Below are 23,981 nucleotides of genomic sequence, written 5' to 3' on the forward strand. Positions count from 1 at the left end.
ATTTGCTGCATACAGTTTAATTACATATACATATAATATATTCAATTGAATAATTTTTTCGCATCTTCTTCACTTTTCTAAAGGTGTTGACTATTATTGGCATATTGGTCCACTAGCTCTAGCAATCCTTTGGTACCTTATCATACTAACCCTTCCATGCTTGTTTATCTTTATGATGAACAAGTCTTTCATATGATTATGGCTTTGCATTCCCAATCTATTCAATTAAAGGATCAGGTTTCATAGTTCCTTTAAACCCGCACCAATTTAAGTGTTAGTATCTTGGAAGAGTTTAAATATGGGTAAAGGTGCTGCAGAATTAATATTATTGAAAACAAACAAAAAAGTACTTTGTATGCCACATTACTGATAATTACCAGTGTTCTCATAACATCTTATGATAATTTTATATCATAATTTCCAAAGAAAATATACAGCAAATTAAACACAAATACCTTGAACAGATTGTAATTCTTGCTTCAGAATGGATCAGGGAAAGAGGGGGATAAAACATGCAGAAACTGTTTGGGAGTGATATCTTTCACTGGTCAATTTCTTCCATTGCCTTGTTGTTTAATGCTTTGTCTGGAATCAGATAAAGCTTTTAAAAGGAATTCAAGATGAGACTGAAACTTATTTTAACTGAAGCACACACGTTTTACTGAAGTAAGACTAAAGGAATAATGACTTAGAGCTTGAACTTAATGCATTGGTTCTTGCCATCCTAGAAACAAATGGTAGTCTGTAAAATCCTTTTGTTGACAAGTGTGAGGTTGCGAATATTTTAACACCCACTAATGGGAGCCCATCACACCTGACACACAGAAACTCTAACAGCTATTCAGGTCAATTTGAAAGCCTGAAAACTGCTCTTCTTTGCATTGGCTCAAGGTTAGCCATACAAATATCTGATGTAGCCTTTGAGGGATGATGGCCACTCGGATGGTAATTAATTTCCAGCAAAATGACAAAAAACCAGCAGGTATCAGGGATGTGAGCAATTGAAGGGACTTCCATTTTTTGACGATTCCAAGCGAGGCTGTTAGCAGAAAACTTGTCATGAGGTAAGTCCAACATGTTTGGAGGAAAGTGACAGAGGCAGTCCATACTTTCCACCTGCCCTCAGAATGTTGAAAGGGGTGGTCAAAACTCTGGAGCCAATCGACTTTTTTCCCACTCAAGCAGCTTCACTTGCCTTTTTAACCTCAGAAGTGTCAGGGAATTCATACTTCAGAAAGGCAAATTATTTTCTCCAATATTAACATTTTTTTTCCACATAAAGGATTCTGTTAGTCTGCAAAAAAAATGTTTTTTTTTAAATGGAGAGGGCATTTTCATTTCTCATATAACACCAAATATGAAATATAAGGAATGGGTCCATAAAGGCGACATGCCTGAACATTGCCTTGTATTCCTTCACAGGAAAGAATTATACATAGCTAATGTCCTTTAAGAGTAACAGGCAGAGGGCCGTCATTTCAGAACACTCAAAGGAAGTGGAGATCTTACGTAGAGTAGGCAGTGAGATGGGTCAGTCTGTAGCGGAGGCCCAATTGTAGTAACAAACCAAAACCGAATAATCCTGGAGAAACTCAGCAGGTCTGGCAGCCCTTATAGAAAGAGACAGAGTTAGTGTTTTAATCCAACCCAAACAAAACAGGACCTAGTGGTGTGTGGGGAGAATAACAAGCATAGAGGAGAGTGTTCACTTGATGAAATTATTAACCTCAATGTTGAGTCTTGAAGATACCTAGGAGGAAGATGAGGTGTTGTTCCTCCAGCTTGTATTCATACTCCACACAATTGTAGGTAAGCTGGCACTGAACAATGAGGGCAGGGCAAGGTTCATTATTCTTAGTTTCATTTACATTTGGTTAGTGTTAGTTCGTTGATGGGAAATGCCACAGTGCACAGAAATAAATAAGCTCTTTCATGTCAGAGCATAAGAAGTGTCTTGGAGGAGACGGTCAGTTATGCTGATGACTCCCTGGAAACTTCCAATGTTGACATTATAATCACTATTCTAGACTCTTAGTTGGTCAACCACCAAAAGGACCCAATCAATATGAACTGATCACATAGTTGACTGGTTAAGTTTTCCAATGGGAATGGGGACTGAGATAGAAGAGAGGGAGTGTTTGTTTCTATAAAGCTGGAAATGAAACATCAGCTGCAGGGCTCTAAAAAGGAAGCTTGGACATCAGCAGAGCAAATGATTTGGGAATATTGTTCCCACATGATGGCTGTGGTGATTGCTTTCATGCATGTGGTTAAGATGATGAGTGAGCTGAGAAGGTCCACTATGAACAGCTGTAGCACATCACAGGAAGTTTCTCATGATCTGCAGGACATTCTGACCCAGTTACAATGACACTTAAGGACCAATACTGCCCAGTGCTTGATATGGACAAACACAGTTTGTGGGCCCTCAGAATTACTACCACACAGGATCCTGGCTTTTAGCTGCAGTCCTCAAGGTAGTTGTTATACAGGCCACTCTCCCATTTAAAGGCCAATAAAGGCTGAATATTGGATCAGTTGAATTCTGGATGGCATCAACAACATATCTCCTGACATTTGACTGCGGGTTTTACTGAATGGGTGGTCTGGGTTTGTGAGGTCTAGTTTACTAGTTGTAGCTATTGGTTTGCCTCTATATACCTTCTACACAGAACCTAATTCTACACAGGAAAATATTACCTGTGTACTCTTGCTTTTCTATCACAACAAGTTGAAAAGTAGAAATAGATCATATCTACAGGGAAGATAAAGGAAATTGTGTTGCTGTGTTTCCCATGGTCAAATGTTCATTTTTAAAACCGCTTTACTTAGAATCATATTTCAAGTTGAAGAATGATTAATACCGCATTTCTGATTTAAACTACTCTACATTTTTGTGCAACTTAAAAATGTTGAGGTACATTTTAAGGATACGTTCTTCTCCCTTGTGGAGCCCAGTGTTACTTGAAATAGGCAAACAGCTTGCTGCGGAAAATATTCTAATGGCACAGAGTATTTATTCCAGTGACAGACTGAGGGAAATCAGGTCTGCAACTTACCCACAGCATCAAGGAAGCAATGCAGTAACTGAACAATTTCCTTTAGTGCTGGATAGAGTGGCTGCCAGGTAAATCAGTTATTCATCATCCCTTGTGTTAGCAGTTTGACACTGGACAATTGGAATAAGGTAACTGAGAGTCAGCAATACTTTTGCCCTCGCCAACTCCTGCTTTAATGTTCCTAGAAGCAAGATATGAAGATGGATTTTGTCAGTTCATATCCCTCATTGCAGTATACAAAGTGTAATGTGTAGATTAGAATGGCCAACAGGATTTCCCATTACCAATAACATATACACTAACTTTAACCTACAATATGTTTTATGGTGCTTCACCAAAATGCAAAGGAAAGTTGAGGAATGATTGAGACTTGGTGACTGAAGAATGGTGATTTAACAACATTCAAGGAGGAATGCAAGGTTCAGAGCTTCAGGAGATAATTCCAGGGAATGCAACTTAGACAGATAGGAGAAAGAATGATCAAACAATTCTCTCTGCTATTACACGGCAAACAACATTGGGACTGCCTCCTGTTCAGTAAGAAAGCAAATACAGAATTGCTGCAGAAAGGACACAGACAGTCCACCTCCACTGGCATTTTCTGCCTTCATCTGCTTCCATTTTATTGCAAGATGATCTGCTAAATTAACCAAAAAGCTGCCCACAGATAAATGAAATAAATAACTGGTTCATTGTTGAGCACTTTTATGTCCTTTGATGTGGAACAACTGTCTAATTGCATTGTATTACTGGATTTTTCAAATTCATAATGATTGCTGCTAACAGCCACCTGGGTAGTAGACTCCTGCTCCATCTGACCTTGGTGAATCTGCATTTTGGTTATCTTAGTACTTCCTCTACTTTTGTAAAAGTTTATTGTTCAAAAAGGGTTAATCTGGAAACTATATTCAGTTAACCTTATCTGATGAAGTTATACAGTCTTGGGTGAAAACTTCGCGAGTCCAGTTCTAGATCCTGATGGAGGCAAATGTGTTATTCCTGACACCTGACAGTCTTGGTGTTTATAAAGTCAGGGAGTTTTACAGCATGGAAGCAGATCCTTCAGTCCAACTCATCCATGCTGATGATATATCCTAAATTAATTTAATCCTATTTGCCATTATTTGGCCCATATCCCTCTAAACCCCTCCTTTTCATGTACCCATCCAGACACCTTTTAAATGTTCTAATTTTATGCACTTACAAAACTTCTTCTGGTAGCTCATTCCATACACACACTACCCTCTGCATTAAAAAAACATAGCCCCTTAGGTCTATTTAAATCTTTCCCACCTAATTTTAAACCTATGCCCACTAGTTTTGGATCCACATAGCTATTCACCCTCTTGGTGCCCCTCATGATTTTATAAACCTCGATAAAGTCATCCCTTAGCCTCTGAAACTCCAGGGAAAAAAGCCTTAGCCTATTCAGCCTCTCTCTACAGCTCAAACTCTTCAATCTTAGCAACATCTTTTCTGAATCTTTTCAATTTTACCAACATCTTTTCTATAGCAAGAAGATCAGAATTGAATGCATTGTTCCAAAAGTGGCCGAACCAATGTCCTATACAGCCACAACATGACCTCCCAACTCCTATGCCCAATACACTGACCAATAAAGGCAAGCATATGTCTAACTAGCCAATGGAACTGTTACTTATTGTTATCTTGAAATAAACGATAATTTGTTGTTAATACAACTGCTTCTCCTCATTAAGACTCACTAGTTGTTCATCCTCTACCACTGTTAACTGAATGGACCCTTCAACTCAGTATAAAAATGAGGACTAGTGTCAAAATTCTACTCCAACTACAAGCTGCTGGTAAGTATAAAATCATAAGACCATAGGAGCATAAATTAGGCCATTCAGCCCATCGAGCCTGCTCCACCATTCAATCATGACTGATACATTTCTCAATCCCATTCTCCTGCTTCCTCCCCATATAACCCTTGATCTCCTTGATACTCAAGAACCTGGCTACCTCAGTCTTAAATATACTCAATGACCTAGCCTCCATAGCCTTCTGTGGCAATGAATTCCATAGATTCATCACTCTTTGGCTGAAGAAGTTACTCCATTCTAAAAGGTATTCCCTATATGCTAAGACTGTGCCCTTGGATCCTAGTCCCTCTCACCAATGGAAAATTTTCCTATTATCTACTTTGCCAAGGCCATTCAGTATCCTGTATGTTTCAAATAGATCCCCTTCCTCATCCATCTAAACCCCATTGAGTATAAACCCAGAGTCCTCAAACTTCCCTCGTATGGTAAGGTTTTCATTCCTGGGGCCATTCTTGTGAAACTCCTCTAAACATGCTCCAGGGCCAATACATCCTTCCTGAGATATGGGGCCCAAAACTGCACACAATACTCCAAATGTGGTCTCACAGAGCCTTATAGGGTTTCAGAAGTACATCTCTGCTTTTATATTCAAGTTCTTTCAAAACAAATGCCATCATTGCATTTGCCTTCCTATCTACTGACTCAACCTGCAAATTTACCATGAGAGAATCCTGGATTAGGACTCTCAAGTGTCTTTGCACTTCAGACTACTGAATTTTATCTCCGTTTGGAAAAAAGTCCTTTCGTCTATTCTTCTTGTCAAACTGCATGGCCTCACACTTTCCCACATTGTACGCCATCTGCCACTTCTTTGCCCACTCTCCTAACTTATTCAAACCCTTCTGCAGTTTCCCCATCTCCTTAATGTTACCTGTCCCTCTTCTGGGAATGTGCAACATTTACATGCTTGCTTTCTGCATGTTCTGCAATGTCCATGGCTTTGTTAGTGTTTGGAAACATTGGTAAGACTGCTAGCAGGTTGTTGAAGTTTGGTAGAGGTTACACCCAGTTTTGACAAGTTGCCACTCAACACCTATTCCACCAGTTAAAGAAGAGAATTAAATGTTAATTGATTCTCTAAAAGTCACTTTCATGTGGGTTAATGCTTCTTGTTAGCACTCATGCGTAGTTCATCCTCTACACATGTCACCCACTGTGTGAAAATGTTGCCCTCAGATCTTTCCCCTCTCACCTGAAATCTATGCCTTCTAGATTGGACTCCCCTGCACGGGGGAAAAAAACCTGGCTACCCACCCTCATCACTTTATAAACCTTTATTACCTTCAGCCTCTGATACTTCAGGGACAATAGCTCTAGCCTATTCAACCTCTCCTTATAGCTCAAACCCTCTAATCCCAGCAAAATCCATATAAATTTTCTCTGAACCCTTCAAGTTTAACACCATTTCCCTATAGCAGGGAGACCAGAATTGAATGCAGTATTCTAAAAGTGGCTTCAATAAGTCTTCTATAGCTGCAACATGATGTCCCAACTCCCATACTCAATGCATTGACCAATGTGCCAAACTTGCATTTGCTGCAGTGTAACATTTAGTTGGTTCACAATGTATGTAAATCTGATTGCCATATTATAAAAACGACATCCCTATTTGCCCAGAGGGCAGGAAAGTGTCAGCCACATTGCTGTAGGTCTGCAGTCACTTGTGGCTATGGGAAATTACTGAACCAGTTGGGTTTGTACGCAATTGACAACAGTTGCATGTCACCAATAGGCCAGCTTCTTCTTCTCACAGTTTTAAAAATTCTACTCACTTAGGGAGTCTAAGAGAATGAGAAGTGATCTCATCAAAACATATAGAATTCATAAGGGCTTGAGAGTGTAAATGCTGTGAGGATGTTTCCTCTCAAAGGCATAGTCTTCCAGAAGGTATTGTTTCAGAACAAAGAAGTGTCAGTTTGAGACTAAGATGAGGAAGCATTTTTTTAAAGAGGCTGAGACAGATAGGATCTTGATCAGCAGCGGAAAAAAGCAGGAAAATGGAAGTTGGAAATGTCGGATCAGCTATGGTCCTATTGAATGGTGAGCAGGCTTAAGTAGGCTAACCTAATCCTGTTCTTATGGCCTTGCAATTCAAATATCACCATCTGTCATGGTGGGATTTGAACCCATGTGCCTAGAACCTTGGCTTGGGGTTATAGATTGCATTCACTATGTCACCACATCTCTTTGAAAGCTTGCTTCTGAGCTGCATGTTCTATAGAGCAGACAAACTGTGGATATCTGGAAGTTTAGGTACAGAAATAAATTTTGTTCAGATGTCCCACAGTTGCCCTTATAAGGAAAGCCAAGATTTTTACCCTTATGTCTGAATTTTAAGTCACTTCTTTCCATTGCACATACCAATAAATACTAACTCCTTAGTGCAAAGATCCGTGTACATAAAAAATATACCTGGGAAAACATTTTGAAAATACAGGAAATATATAACAGGAATAATCTGATCAGTACCTGAAGGTCCAACAGGACTTAACTTCAATCATCATATTCTTTAGTAACGGGGATAGCTATTATTTAAAATCATTTCTGCTGCCAGTAAATTGGTCTTTGGTTTGAAATTTTAACTTTTAAGTGTACAGTTTGTCTTTTGTTTACTGGTGTTTCAACTTCTAAATCATATTTTCAGGGATCGCCTGCCAAGCATTTTCATGATGCTCCTTTATATATCATGGATCATGATCAAAGAAGGAATATAATCCATCAGTGTCTGAGTTCAACACGTTCAAGTGTATTTATATAATCACATGCTGTTAAAAGAAAGCTTATGGATATTTTAAGGGCAGTGTTTATTATTAAAGAAAATATATCAATCACTTATTTGATGTAAAAGAACATTCTGGATAATAAAGAGCATTTATTCTATGAGACAACACAAATAAGCTACTCAAGCTGTTCAAGGAAGTATTAAAAAAGCTGAAGTGAGAGATTTGCTGTGGACAAAAGCCAGTCTCAGAATTAGACTTGAGCAAGCAAACAGACAGATAACCTTTAGAAATAAGACAACTATTCCCACATATTATAAACGATCACCAACCACTACTTTTCTTCTCAGAACTCCAATGTTTTAGAGCACTGGCAGAACATATTCTCCTGTTAGTGTTCCACACTTATATTGGATCTTATTTAAACGCAGTAGCCAGGCATCACATAAAGGTGGTTCAGACAATGTCAACTATCACCAATATGTTGATTATTCTAATTTGATTTTAGGTTTGATCCAACCTTTAGAGAGCAACAAAAGAATGCACAAGGTTTCTGACCAGGTGAGAAAGGGAAGTTTTTCAGCCTCCTTGGTTGGTCACAATAAAGCTTTAAGTTCTTTTTAGGTCAAGTCTTTCCTTATATTCATTTAAAAATATAGCTAACCATTTGTATTATAAGCAGTAAGAAGCCAATCACAAGGTTTTCTTCAGTCAACTTATTATCTGCTAGAAAGAATAATAGACACAACATCAGGTATATGGCCTTTGTGCAGTCACTTGGCCCTCACTCATACATATAAGTCCACAGTTAAAAGGAATAGTGTTCACTAGGAAGTGAGGTAAATAATATGATGGTCTTTCAGATTTAAATTTAAGGCCATCATGGATGAGTTGGGTTCTTAATGCATTAAGTCTTAATAAATCTTGCAAATATTTTAAAGTTTTTGGTTCCTGATGTATTTTCTCTTGAACTGTTTCTTTGGTAATTAAGTGCCAGATTTTCTGAGAGAGGGAGAATTGTGGAAAGCAGCTTCCCTTTACATATTTCTTTAATATTTCCAGGAAGCTCATCTTGTGAGTCTGTCTGTGACATCAGTGCTGTCAAAATGCTGTACTTCCCATTTGTTAATGTCTTCCTGACAGGGTGATGGATTTGGACAGGTGTCTAGAATGCAGGGTTGCTTACCCCTTCTCCCATCCCCCATCACCCCATAACCTCCCACCATCAATAAGGGTGATTTGCTTGTTCCCTAATCTTCACAATTGTATTTTTAAGCTGTTTGTATGTCTCAGTCCAACTTGCAGCAGTTTGAATCAGTTGGAAGTTTTAGACATCATTTAGCTTCAAGACAAAATGAAAAATTGGAAACATAATAAGAAAGTGTGGCTTGCGTACAACGTGTCAGCAAAAAGTCTGGTCAACATCTTGACTAAAAGCTTTCAGAACTTCACTGAATTAGTAGACATAAAATTGAGTTTTTTTGTTAATACTTTCCTATGTCTCAAAAAAGGTATGATCCAATCGCTACTTTCCATACTCATTCTCCCAGTTTCAAGACTCAAGGAATTAAGTCTTTTAAATGTTGCACTGTTGTTCGCTGCTAAAATGAAAGATGTAGTTTATTTTAGAAATCATGAGTCTCAGAAGTAGAAATGGAAAGCAATTTCTAGTGATGTTCCTTGGAGTCAGTGTCAGGCCCCTTGGTATTTGTGTCAGAGTCATAAAGACCTCGAACACAGAAACATTGAGAATGTGTTAGTCAAAAAACAACCACCTAACTACTCTAATCCCATTTTCCAGCACTTGGCATATATTAATGAACTACAGTTAAATGAGGTATGAATGGGAAATTTTCAAGTGACACAAAAATTGACTGGAGGGTTGATGGGGTAGAGGATGTCTGATGACTGCAGGATGATATAAATCACTTGGTTAAATGGATCAAAAGGTGGTAAACAGAATTCAGTCTGGAGAAGTATGAGGCTATGTACTAGGAGAGAGCATACAAAGCAGCAGAATACCCAATAAACAGGATCACATTGGCAGGATTACAGTAAGTGAGAGAGACCTTGGAATGCATGTTCAATAGTCCCCGAGGATAGTAGCTGTTAGATAACATGATAAGCTTGGCATACAGGTTGCTTTCCTTCATTGGAGAACCTATTGTGTACGTAGGCAGGCATGGAATGTTGAAATCATAGAAGTCTCTGCTTAGACCACAGCTGGAGTTCTGTGTACAGTTCTACTCTCTCCATTACTAGAAGGATATAAGCACTTTAGAGAAAAGCTACAGAATAGATTGACAAGATTGTTGAATAAGGTAGGATTGTTTTCTTTCAAACAAAGGAGGCTGGGGGATGACTTTACAAAGTCATACAGAATAATGAGGGTCAGATAGAGTGGACAGGAAAGATCAGATTCTCCAGTAGGTGGGGGAGGAGAGGAGTACATAGATTTTAGGTAATTAGAGGAAGGATTTGAGAGGACATGAAGAAAAAAATCCCCTTTTGTGTGGAAAGTGGTGGTGGCCCAGAATTTGCTGCCCAGTTTGGTGGTTGAAGTGGAAATCCTCAACTTAGGTAAAAGAAATCTAGATCTGCAGCTGAAATGCTGTAACCTCTAAGGCTTTGGACAAGGTGCTTGAAAATGCAATTAGAATGGGCGGCTAATTTATGGAACCAATATTGACTTAATGGACTGAGTGACTCTTTTTGTACTGAAATTTTTCTATAGTACTGTCATTCAATATGATTATGGCTTTTCCTTTGCCTAACTCCATTTTCCTAGCCTGTTCCCATTAAAAAATGGAGAAATTAAATTGAATGAAAGAAAGGGAGAGAAAGGAAAAGAGGAATGGAGACCTAGCTATATGCAGCCTGGCTGGTTTCTTTCACAGCAGTGTAAGGAGTATAGATCTAATTATTGGATTCATTTGAGATGATACAGAAACTGATTTGCTGGAATATGTTGTGATTATAAAACTCAGGCAATTTGTGATGTAAAAGTTGGCGATTGGTTTTGAAAGAACGTGCCTCAATTTAATACCCTCATTTTGCATCACTTACTACTCTCCTTAATACTAATGTCAATTTCAGACATTAAGTTTAATTAATCTTTTCCCAACTGATGAGCAGGAAATGGCAGAGGGAGGGACTAAAATCTTGAAATTCTAGCCACCATAACATTAACTATGTGGATTTTAGCCTGGATGAGTCCTCCACTTGTGTCTCAAGATGCAAAGGACAGGGCTTGAAATTAAGGTCAAGGTCGGGCATGTTGCATCTGGTCTCTTTTCTGGCAGCAGAACTATAGAAGTAAAGTTGAACTTGGGAGAAGAGGCCAAGGTAATTCAAAACTTCACTCCACTTTGAACTGTCTGTAGTTGAGGAGAAACAGGGATGTTCCCACCAAGGTTGTCAAGGAATTGTTGAGAAGAATTAACCTTGAGGCCAACCTGGTTAAGTAACAGCAGAGAATCTTCAACCCTTCACCTTTTGGATGTGAGGGAGTTGCCCAGACCTCACCACTCTAATGGTGAGGGAATCCTTAACACTCTGTAGTAGATGACCATGATTATCTTGGAATGGCTCCACCTAGTCCCATGGAATCCCAGCTCTAGCTTTTTGCAAATACCTCCCATTACTTCTCTTTGGCTGGTGTTGAATCTGGTCAAGTGTCAGGTGAGTCTCAGGAATATTTGCCTTAAGTGAGACTTCAGCTCTTAAAATCTACAAGACCACATTTTGATTCCCTCCATGCAATACGCTTAATCAGGCTCCCCAAAGCTTCCTCAGCTCCTCTATAAAAACAAGGCATCAGTTTCTATCTATAGCAGCTAAACTTATTTTTAATGTCGCTCCCACCCAAACAAAACAATAATGATATTCAGTAACATGCATCTAAACTTTTAGGAAATTCTCATTTCTGGTGATTTTATGCAAAACGATTTTTCTGCCAATTATGTTATCAAGAAAATAGAGCCAAAGAAAATTTTAATTGGAACAGAAAAAGGTGGATCACCTTACTTTATCAGGCCATAGTCTGCATGCATCATTCAAACAAAAGAAAAATGTTCCATCTCAGAGACTCTAGATAAAACCAAAAAGCAAATGTAAAGCTGTTGTGTTGCCAGTTTTCACATTGTTCAGCTATAGTGACCACATAGGGGATTGTACTGTTAAGACCTTTAATAAATCTGTTCACACAAAAATTCCCCTCATCACCGAGGTTGGAGTGGTGCACCAATTCCTCTCCAGTCCTAATCTTCCACTGGCCACAACGAACGTTAAATATAACAGGGTTGTGATTGTCGTATTAATCAATATGGTCTAATCATCAATCGCCTGATTAACTCAGTGAGTTCACTTATTTAAAATAGTAAATCACATTGGATTGAATTTTCCAGGATTTAGATTGTCACTGCTCTCCTTCTTTACATTATAAATGAGCCCTGCATTTCTGACAAGACATTCTGATTAGGTATCCTGTAGGAATGTGATGAGAACTTTCATTCCGACAGCTCCCTCATAGTATAGGATAATTGGGGGAAAGCAACCCATTCCCCCTTTTCCACAGCAGACCATTGCTGTTTGCCATGATTTCAATGTTCAACAACATGCACAGCAAATGTGACAGCTCCAGTGAAAGGTAAGCATGCATCTAAATTAAGTGGTTAAGATATTGGATGGGTAGAGTGGCATTGCCCCTTTTAGGCAGGGTGTCAGGTGAATAAGATGTCAGGTGGGCTGTTAGAATAGGTGTTAGAGTGCCAGGTAACTAGGGTGTAAGCAGGATAGGATACCAGAGCACAAGGTGGAAAAGGAATCAGGTAAGTAGCATCTCTTCCAAGAGCAAACAGGACTTCTTTAGGGGCAGTCATCTATCTAACATTCATTGAGGACGCAGTTGATGTTCTTACCTTTCAAAGGAGCTGAACTGGAATCTTGAAAAAAACTTGCAAAAATGCAGGTAAAGTAAAAGGAGGCTAAAATAAGTTAAAGATGGCAATTGAGGTACATAAAACGCCAAAGAAGCTGATGTAAAACTAATAGATCAAATTAGGCAACTCAAAGAAATGTAATTAGAATGTTTCAGGTTTACGCCGTCAGGTTATATAGTGCTATAATGAACCACTTATAAACATAGAGTTCAACCTACCTGTTTATCTTCCCCCAGCTCACCAGAAGCATTTGAAAGTTTGTAAGCAATACAAACTTACTATGTGGCCATCAGTGCTTTATTTTTCGTGGTAGATGAGCTGGAGCTGAAGATTGACTTTTATGATTGCTGGTCATTCTCTTCAAAAAAAAATCTTGCTGTTTTAGTGTTCTGCATCTTGGCTTCCAACTGATTTCTTGCTATAGATCACTCTTTATTATCTGCTTTCTGTGTGGTCCTCTGCTTGCTTCTTCTCCAAACCTGCTTTCCAGTTTAGTACAGTTGTAGCAGCCACCGATTTGTATTTCTTGGCGGTCGGTTATTTGCCTTTCTGCTGCACAAGGTACAGCTCTCCTACTGTTTAACAGTCTGTTTTCCTTGCTGCTGTTCCAGTTGTTTAGCAACCTGAAAAGGCAATGCCGTCGTAGGACAGAGTGACCTCAGTGCAATTTGTATCCTGCTTGACATCGCCTCAAACACTCCAGGATGTTTTCATTCAAACCTCATATTTTCCATGGCTTCTTAAAACATCTCATTTCTGTATTGACATAATTATTACATCTCTCCACTGCGCTCCCACTCCCCACCCTCCCTCACCACCCACAATTCCTCATTCAAACTTATAAATAAGGGAACAATGTCACAGAGAGAGGAAACTTTACCCTCCCATTGATTTTCCCACAGATTCCGTGATGACAATAAGCTTACAAACCACAGGGAAGGATTGCCCATCTGATTTCTAAACTTACCTGCTGGCTGATAAAATTCCCAGATAAATTCATCTGATCTATTATGCTGAGTACCTTCTCAGGAATCAGTGACATTGGAATTGAATATACTGGAATCAACATGACATCTCAAATAACATCCTAAATGATAATGATCAGTGGTGTCCTTTAAAATGAAATAGTGACCAGTATTTACAAATTATTTGATTGCTGATGTAATTTAGACTGGATGGAAGAATGTGGTGGAGATTATGCAGTTTTAAACATCCCACTATCTCAAATGTGGGAAATGTGTATTTTGGAAATGGGCCGATGATGGCAAAATAAATAAGCTGCACTTCTCCTGTTTCAAATATTAGTTTACTGAGAATGATTCAAATTTCCTGAGAACATAGATGGTGTCATAATAGCAAAATATGTACTATAAGTTGTCAACTTCCATCCTCATGAATAAATTAGTTTTTAAAAGGAAGAAAACACTGACTTAAAATGGCCACAATGGTCACCTGACCAGAGTCAACCAAGCCTGTGAAACAATGAGAGATAAACAAGCCAAGCCAAAATTAACATTTTATCAAAAGACGCTGAAACTCAGACATGTAGAAACCATTGTCTCCTATTTTGGATTTGGAATTTCTGAATGTTTTATATTTTAGGATGAAAGTAAACTGCAGATTATTCAGCTTGGATAAAAAATGACAAATAACAACAATAGACAGTGAAGTTTATTTCAAGTGAACAACTTTTAGGCAGAGAAGGAAAGAACATGGACTTGTGACAGCAAGGAATAAGAGACTTCTCCTGTTACTGTTCTCAGCATCTTGAAAGTCAGCACTGCTAATAAACAATTTAGAGAAACATCAATTCACCAAGAACTTAAGGAATCCACAAATTTTACTCCTGCTGAGGATACAAGACTTCAAATAGTTAATCCATCATCTCAGGTTTAACTGTAACAATAGAAGGACTCTAAGACTCTTTAAAATGCAAGTTATTTATCTTCCTATCTTCCTATTATCTCCTTTTTCTACACATTATACCTATGTTTCTGTGTGTTCGATGTCACATTTTATTACTTCCTCCTGTGGTTAGTATGAATGAAAGAATGAATAATTTTATTGTCACATATGTCTTGAACATACAGCATAAAGTGTTTTGTTGCCACAACCCAGTGCCATTTTGAGCTATAAAAACAATTATTAAAAATTACTTTAAAAAAGTTTATTTTCTGTTCAAATTAGGTCTCAAGCTCAGCTCCAGGATTTCCACAAGATGTTCCAGTCCTCAAGAAGTCGCACTCTGGGAACAGCAACAGTGACACCCCAGGAGATCCTGGCCTTGAACACCAGCCAAAGGTTTAGGCCTTGGGGCTACTATTACCAAGAGGCCCCACTCTGCACATTGCTGCCACCGCCAAGAGTTCAGGCCCCAGATATACTGCTGGTGAAATTCCAGGCATAGTGCTGCCAAGAATCCTCACTCTGGGCACCATCACAGCTAAGAGTCCAGGCTCCAAGCAGAGCACTGCAAGAGGAGAGGCTCCAGGCATTGGCACCACTCCCAGGAGTACCAATCCATTTCCCCGATGCTGCAGCCACCATAATGCCTGAAGAGATTGTAATGAGGTCAGCCAGGTGGACCTCGTAGAATATGATTTCCCTGATTGGGGCAATTAATCTGGTCCAATAGGGAGTCCTGGCTGACCGATTAAAACAGGATTGTACGTTAGAGCCCGGGTGTCCTTGGAGAAGGAGCACGCGGTGTCCACCAACACCCTGGAGTTGTTCAGGAAGAGGTGGGTGCTGCAGGGAGTGGAGTGCATCATTTCCCCCTCCAACTCTATTTTGATTTAGTCCCTGCCCTCCCCTTCACTGTTTGATCACGAGGCATTGCCCTTCGATGTGAAGGGCACTGCTTGTCACTGGCCGCTCGGGTGTTTCCTTTCTTCCTGGTGGTGGAAATTAAATAAAGATTTGTGCACTTTGTGTCTCTCACTGTGTCTCACAACTGCACACACACACCATGGGTGCTGGGGAAAAATAAGCAAAAATAAACAGGATTGTCCCCTCCAACTCATTTTGATTTAGTCCCTGCCCTCCCCTTTAATGTTTGATCATACAGCATTGCCCTTTGTTGTGAAGGGCACTGCTTGTCACTGGCCACTCAGGTGTTTCCTTTCTTCCTGGTGGTGGCAATTAAATAAAGATTTGTGCACCTTGTGTCTCTCATTGTGTCTCACAACTGCACACGCACACCATGGGTGCTGGGGAAAAAAATAAGCATACCGCAGTTAGGCGGTAGTGTGGGGGTTAATAAAAAAAAGAAGAGATAAAAGAGAAAAGAAGAAAAGAAAGATAAAAAAGAAAAAAACAGGATTGTCAGACATCCTCACACTGTGAGAGCAGCTCTGAGGGAGCTGGATCAGTGTCAAGAACTTCCCATGTGTAAATAAAGGTGAGTTGGTGACAGGATACAGGCCTCTGTGGAGTTACTTCAGTGGTGATGAGAGTAAAGCATGAAGAAACCCACCTGCAATAGTTGTCTTTGAGTTGGTATAGGCACTGCTTTTATCATGCTGTTATTTGGGAAGCTTGACTTGTTCAACCCTGCTGTCAAAGCCAGGGCTCAGTATGTGGAAAAAATGTTATTTTTTTCTGTGCAAATGATATTGGGGCAAATTAAGAGCAACGAGAAATTGCCCTGACAGATAGTTCACCCACAGCCTTTTTGGTTATTAGGAGCCTAACTTTCCCTGAGGTTCTAGCTACTAAAACCTTTCAAACGTTGAAGGATTTAGTTAAAGAATATTATGATCTCAAGACTCCATTTAATTCTTAGATGCTATTGATTTTACTCGGCAATTTGAGAATTAGGGGAATCCATATTGGGACTTATGACGAGGTTGAGATGACTGGTTTTGATTTGTGACTGTGTAACTTTGGTTCAATCCTGAATGAGCTCTTGAGAGACTGTTTGGTATGTGGGATTAATGATGTAGCATGCAGATAGTCCTACTAGCTGAAGTCTAACTGGACTTCAACCAGGTGCTACAAATGGGTGGCACAGTGGCTCATTGGTTAGCACTGTGCCTCACAGTGTCAGGGACCTGGATTCAATTCCTGCCTCAGGCGACTGTCTGTGTGGAGTTTGCACATTCCCCCTGTGTCTGCATGGGTTTCCTCCCACGATCCAAAGATGTGTAGGCCAGGTGAATTGTCAATAATGTTAGGTGCATTAGTCAGGGGGTACATGTAAAGGAGTGGGTCTGGGTGGATTGCTCTTTGGAGGGTTGGTATGGACTTGCTGGGTGAAGGGCCTGTTTCCATATTGTAGGGAATCTAATCTAAACTGGCTTTTGGGAAATGTGGCAAATGGAGCTTATGAGTTGCAGGGTATTCTAATGGGTGTGAGCACCCTCACTAGTCCAACTGAATTTGGGGAACACCACTTGTGAGAAAGCAATTGTATAGCTTCACTCAGGACATATCCTGAACAGAGAGACTCTAGGTCAGCTGACAGATTTTCAGGAAGGTCTACAGGCTATCAAAGAAGCAAAGGCCACCTTGCACGTTGACCAGGAAGCAAAATGCCATGATTCTGCAAGACAAGCCAAGTGCCATTTGTCTAATGCGCAAAAATAAATGTCGAAATCAGAATGCTAGAAAGTGAAAGAATTTTCAAACCACTTCAGCTGACAATGAAACCCCAAAACAAAATCAGCCTTGACCAAATGCTTCACATTTTCTTCAGGATCTGAACCAACAAGACATTGCAGATGCTGCTAGTATGCGGACTCAAGACAGCAAAAGAGTCCCACTAGACCTAAATTGAGCAAGAGAACTCATAGGCTGGTGTCCAGGAGATTGCTCATTCTGGAAAGTCCATCTACATCTGGTTTGAAACAGTTAAATCGCTTAGCAACATCCAAATCAGAACCAATCAAAAAAACCATCTTGTTAAATGGTCACCTGGTTCTGATAGAGGTCGATACCAGCACAACCATTTCAGAGATTGCAGAACAAAATTCACTCTGGACTCCATCTCTTTTCTCAAGACCACGGCTAGACTGAGAACTGATACCAGGAAACCTTTACAGATTAAGGATGCAACTTTGGTTTCAGTCTCTTATGAGAAGCAGTTGGTTCAGTTACCACTAATTTTGGTAAAAGGCATGGGCCCAAGCTTGATGGGACAAAATTGATTGAGAAAGCTTCACCTGAATTGACCCAGCATTTTTTGATTAGAAAATGGCTGCCTTACTAAATACCCGACAGATTTTCAGGAAGATCTTGGGGTTATCAAAGGAGCAAAGGCCACCGTGCATGTTGACCAGGAAGCAATTCCATTATTCAGCAAGACCCGCCCAGTGCCATTTCCCTAAGGGGCAAAAGTAAAGGTTGAAATCAGAATGCTAGAAAACAAAGGAATCATCAAACCAGTTCAGTTTGTGGAATGGACAATACCGGTCATACCAGTTGTGAAGCCTGATGGATCATCTTTTTTGGGATTTTAAACAAATAGAAAACACAAAGATGGTGGGGGGTGGTGTGCTGTCCTTCACAAAGCTGAATGTGAGCCATGCGCATTTGCAATTCTGGTTAGATGAGGATTTCTAGAAGTATGCTACAATTAATTCCAACTGGATGTGGGTGTTGTTGGTTGTGTCTGCATTTATTGCCCACCTTTAATAGCACAGAGGACAGTTAGCAGTCAACCACATTACGTGGTCTGGAGTCACATGTAGGAGAAAGTGAGGCCTGCAGAGTTGAAACATGTGGCACTGGAAAAGAACAGCAAGTCAGGCAGCATCCGATGATCAGGAAAATTAACATTTTAGACATTAGCCCTGCATTAGGAATGTCAACTGGAGTCACATGCAGGATGGCAATTTTCCTTCCGTAAGGAATATTTGTGAGTCAGATGAGCTTTTACGTCAATTGACACATGGACACTAATAAATTAACTTACTGTTCCAGATTTTCTTCAATTCAAATTTTACCACCTGCCATAATGGAATCAGAATCCATGGTCCCGGACTTGTAGCCTGTGATTGTAGGATTACTTGTCCAATGACCTTACTATGAAGCCATCACCTCCTCTTTAAATCTGTCTTCCTTTTAAATTGAGCATTAAATGCAAAACATATGGATTATATATAAATAATATGTGCCTGAACATGCAATGCTCATTCAGAAGAAGCATGAATACTCAGTGACTATGGCTCAGAGAAAGTGTAATAACTAACAAGGAATATGACTTTGAAGAATTGGTTTAATTTTGCCTTATAAGTTTAATTGAGAACTCTGATATACCTAATGCCGTACGTTGTCGACATAATTATAGACTATTAGAGAAAGGGTTCTTGAGATGCAATGGTAATGTTCCTACCTCTGAACCAGGTATCCTAGGTTCCTGAATCCTCATTCCTGAAGAAGGGCTTATGCCCGAAACATCAATTCTCCTGCTCCTTGGATGCTGCCTGACCTGCTGCGCTTTTCCAGCAACACATTTTTCAATCCTAGGTTCAAATTCCACCTCCTCCATAGATGTGTAATAACATCTCAATGGGTTGAATAGAAAATATTAAAACTACTTCAATAAATTTTGAAGATTTTCATCTTAGCAAGGTTTAGTAAGCAGCCAATTACTAATTAGAAAATCCTAGATGCATTATGAGCCAATGACCATAGGGCCTTGAAAAATTGGCTCAATTTTTGCCAGCTCCATTTGTTGACTGTTATAATATTTCAGAAGTTTTTGGCTTTTATACACAGACTTAAACCATAGTTTCCACTGTCAGAAAGTAAATAAGTGAAGGGTGTGAACTACTATATTCTCCTTTTTTTTAAAGAAAAGAATTGCTAGTCCAAATCTTGCTTCCATGCCTAGGTGCAATTACAGCAAATCATGGTAAACTATTCACTTTGTAAGGGTAGGATCAACTTTTTTCATTGTTAACATGTCTTATGGAGTACATCACTTGCATAGGATTTAAATGAAGAGATCAAATAAGAAAATGAAAAGTCATTGATTATGTAAAAAAAATTATTTACAAAGCCATATAATGTAAAGGAATGAGAAGTAATTCAAAAGAATCAGTTAAAATAGGAATTGATATAAAAACTATTGATGTCAAACCAAAATCTTGACTTTAATATAGAAAGTATGCAGGAAGGACAATGCTGGAAATTACATATACTCAGTTCTCCATTTAATTTGCACAGACCACCATTTGGTTATAAAATATTTTACAGTGGCAATAGCACCAATGCTTTAAATGTGAAATTGAGTAAAGCAATTACAAGTGTGATAAACCCATTATAGCCTAAAAATGAATGTTAGTAATATCAAAATATCACTGTTCAAAACATTGACATAACATCCCTCTGTTTACAGTTTTAATAACAATTAATTTAAAATGAATGTACCAATACAACCGATAAATGGGTTAACACCTTCAGTGAAGTCTGAAGCAAAGCCATGGGAAAATATTAAATTTCATCCTGGCACAAATCTTTCCCACCAATGTGCTTGCTCACTTATGTAACATTTAATTAGAATAAAACACAGCAGCTGCATTACAATAGTCTGCATGTAACAGATATAGCAATTACTGCAGAACAGACTTGCTGAGTAGCGTGTCTGTCACAGGATGACATTCTGAAGTAGGTTGCTTCTAACTAATCCAGGCTGGTGCCTCTTTACTAGGTTTTATGAAGGAATCTAATGTCACTTGAAAATCTGCAACAGGATAGATTATTCCCAGATGCTTTGGGAGCACCACCATTTCACCACTGCTTCTGGTAATGTTTTAAGTGTGAAAAGAAATCCTAATTATTGGACATTTGGAGCCAAATAGTCTACAAGCAAGGGTTGCTAACTGACAAGAACTTAATAAAGCAGGATTGAGAAAAGTTGGGAGATTTTGAATATTTTGGAATTGAACCTCTACAACTTAAAAAAACGATTAATTTCTTTTTAAATTCTCAATAGCCAAAAAAATCTTTTCTTGAAGCCTCTCCAACTGTTGAAATCACAGGGTTTTATTTCTGCAATAGGCAGTTGCACACATTTTGTTGTTTTAGAAAAATGCAAATTTACAACTTTTGTATTGATTTCAGAGCTTTTTGAATTCCAGTCCTCATTTCTGACTGCAGCGCACACTCCGATTAATACATTCATCCAGAAGTTAGCTCGATCATTCGTTGTTCTGCCAAAGGCATTCTCCCTCAGAACTGGTAATGTGTAAAAATGAATTGATATGGCCCTAACATTGTTGTTTGAAGCATCGTAGAAAGGTAAACTATCTTCAAGGAGGTAAAACATGGTTTTTAACAGTGACTGAGTAGTCACTATTGCTAAACTGATCTGGTTCAGCAAAACTGTAATGTTAATTTTTTTCAATGTGACTAATTTCAAAAGTCTCTAAACTGGATTTTTAATTTTTTTGTTCATGATATTTCAGCTTCTAATTCCATGTCTAACGTCCGAAGATACAATTTGATTTTCTGTGTAAATATTTTTTTAAAGTGGAATTACTAAACATTTTAATTTTCTGGTTGGCCCTCCGAGAGAATTCTTTAATATGATTTGTTTTTTAGACAACTTGCTACCATTACTGCAGCTCCACATTGGAAATTCTCATTGTTTTGTTGTTAATCAATTGCACGTCCAAATACAAAGTTCTCTTTCATGGAAATTGCTAGGTCTCTAGTGTAAATGATAAGTTCACATGGAAATTAGCTAAATCATTTTCTGTTAAAACAACGTTAGTTTCCACTTTGATCCAAATTGAGAAGTAATGCTCAGTTTATATTTTAAGAACCTGACGATTTTAGGCATAAATGACAATTGCTTCAAACATTCAATCAGAAGGTGTAAGAGTTCATACAGCATATTATCCACTAACTCAAAAATTACATAGATTGTGTCTGACAAAATTTTGTAGCATTTCTCTGGGGTGGGTGGGAAGGATATAAGACCGAGGAGTGGAAGTCAGGCCATTTAGCTCATCAAGTTCACTCCGCCATTTAATCATGACTGATGGACATTTCAACTCCACTTACCCGCACTCTTCCTGTAGCCCTTAATTCCCTGTGAGATCAAAAATTTGTCAATCTGTGCCTTGAAGACATTTAGCGTCTCAACCTCCACTGAGCTCCGTGGCAGGGATTTCCACAGGCCCACCGATCTCTGGCGGAAGCAATGTCTCCTCACTTCCATTCTAAATTGACTAATTCTAAGCCTTTGCCTACGGGTCCTACTCTCCTCGCCTAACAGAAACAAACTCCCAGCATCTACCCTTTCTAAGCCTTGCATTATCTTGTAAGTTTCTATTAGATCTCCCCTCAACCTTCTCAACTCTAATGAATACAATCCCAGGATCCTCAGCCGTTCATTTGTATGTTAGGCCTACAGATGTTAGGGATCATCTGTGCGAATCTCTGGACATGCTCCAGTGCCAGTATGTCCTTCCTGAGGTGGGGGACCTAAAATTGGACACAGTATTCTAAATGGGGCCTAACCAGAGTTTTAGACAGTCTCAGAAGCACATCGCTAATTTTATATTCCAATCCTCTTGAGATAAATTACAATATTACATTTGCTTTCTTAATCATGGACTCAACCTGCAAGTTAACCTTGAGAGAATCCTGGACAAGCAATCCCCAGATCCCTTTGTACTTTGGCTTTATGGATTTTCTCACCATTTAGAAAATAGTCCATGCCTGCATTCTTTTTTCCAAAGTGCAAGACTCGCATTTGCTCAAATTGAATTTCATTAGCCATTTCCTGGACCACTCCCCTAAACTATCCAAATCTTTCTGCAGCCTCCCCACCACCTCAGTGCTGCCTGCCTGTCCACCTAACTTTGTATCATCGGTGAATTTTGCCAGAACACCCCCAGTTCCTTCATCCAGATCATTAATATATAAAGTGAATGGCTGCAGCTCCAATACTGAACCCTGCAAGACACCAATTGTCACCAGTTGCCATTCCGAAAAAGAAATTTTTATCCTAACTCTCTGCCTTCTGTCAGACAGCCAATCCTCAATCCATGCCAGTTGCTCACCTCAAACCCCATGGGCCCTCGCCTTACTCAGCAGCCTCCCATGAGACACCTTATCAAAGGCCTTTTGGAAGTCTAGATCGATAACATCCACTGGATTTCCCTGGTCTAACCTACCTGTTACCTTTTCAAGGAATTCTAATAAGTTTGTCAGGCATGACCTTCATTTACTAAATCCATGCTGACTTGTTCTAATCTGATCCTGCACTTCCAAGAATTTAGAAACCTCATCCTTAATGATGGATTCTAAAATTTTACCAAAAGTTAAAGTTAGGCTAATCAGCCGATAATTTTCCATCTTTTGTCTTGATCCTTTCGTGAACAAGGAATTTACAACAGCGATTTTCCAATCATCTGGGATTTTCCCTAACTCCAATGACTTTTGAAAGATCACTATTTCCTCAGCCACCTCCCTTAGAACTCTAGGATATAGCCGAATGGGGCCAGGAGATTTATCAATTTTTAGACCTTTTAGCTTTTCTAGCACTTTCTCTTTTGTAATGGCTACCATATTCAACTCTATCCCCAACTCTCCTTAATTGTTGGGATATTACTCATATCTTCCACTGGGAAGATTGACTCAAAGTACTTTTTATGTTCTTCAGTTATTACCTTATCTCCCAGGCTTGCTGCATCAATTTGGAGAGGCTCTATGTCTACTTTTGCCTCTCATTTGTTTCTTAAGTATTGAAAGAAACTTTTACTATCATTTCTAATATTACTGGCTAGCTTATCTTCATTAGATTAGATTACTTACAGTGTGAAAACAGGCCCTTCGCTCCAACAAGTCCACACCGACCCGCCGAAGCGCAACCCACCCATACCCCTACGTTTACCTCTTGCCTAACACTACCAGCAATTTAGCATGGCCAATTCACCTGACCCGCACATCTTTGGACTGTGGAAGGAAACCGAAGCACCCGGAGGAAACCCACGCAGACACGGGGAGAATGTGCAAACTCCACACAGTCAGTCGCCTGAGTCGGGAATTGAACCCGGGTCTCAGGCGCTGTGAGGCAGCAGTGCTAACCACTGTGCCACCGTGCAGCCCATGATATTTGATCCTCTCTTTCCTTATTTCTCTTTTAGTTGCCCTCTGTTTGTTTTTGTAGTCTTCCTAATCTTCTTCTGATTTCTTAGTGCTCTTGGCCACTTTATAGGCTCTTCCATTTTTTTTGATACATTTCCTGACTTGCTCAGCCATGGCGGTCTAATTCCACACCCCTACCCCTACTCCTGCAACTATGTCTCTGTGGTGCCGACCACATCATAATCATTCACGATGATTTGTGCTGTTAATTCATCTACTTTGTTACATATACTATGAGCATTCAGGTAAAGTGCCTTAATGCTAATTTTCTTATCCTCATGATTTCCAACATCTCGAGTGATATGTCCTAAGTTA

At 39.3% G+C, this 23,981-nt stretch overlaps 1 long non-coding RNA gene across 1 annotated transcript; it reads right to left on the reverse strand.

Annotated features, from left to right (window-relative positions):
* Positions 1 to 3,065: 3,065 nt before the first annotated feature.
* LOC132829550 (uncharacterized) lies at positions 3,066 to 13,601 on the reverse strand. Its single transcript, XR_009646235.1, has 3 exons — positions 13,531 to 13,601; positions 12,782 to 13,186; positions 3,066 to 3,240 (listed from the first exon to the last, which is right to left on the reverse strand). It is a non-coding gene; the product is annotated as an uncharacterized LOC132829550 (long non-coding RNA).
* Between the last annotated feature and the right edge of the window lie 10,380 nt (positions 13,602 to 23,981).

The sequence above is a fragment of the Hemiscyllium ocellatum genome, chromosome 29 (genome assembly GCF_020745735.1).
Source record: "Hemiscyllium ocellatum isolate sHemOce1 chromosome 29, sHemOce1.pat.X.cur, whole genome shotgun sequence".
NCBI classification, from domain to species: domain Eukaryota; kingdom Metazoa; phylum Chordata; class Chondrichthyes; order Orectolobiformes; family Hemiscylliidae; genus Hemiscyllium; species Hemiscyllium ocellatum.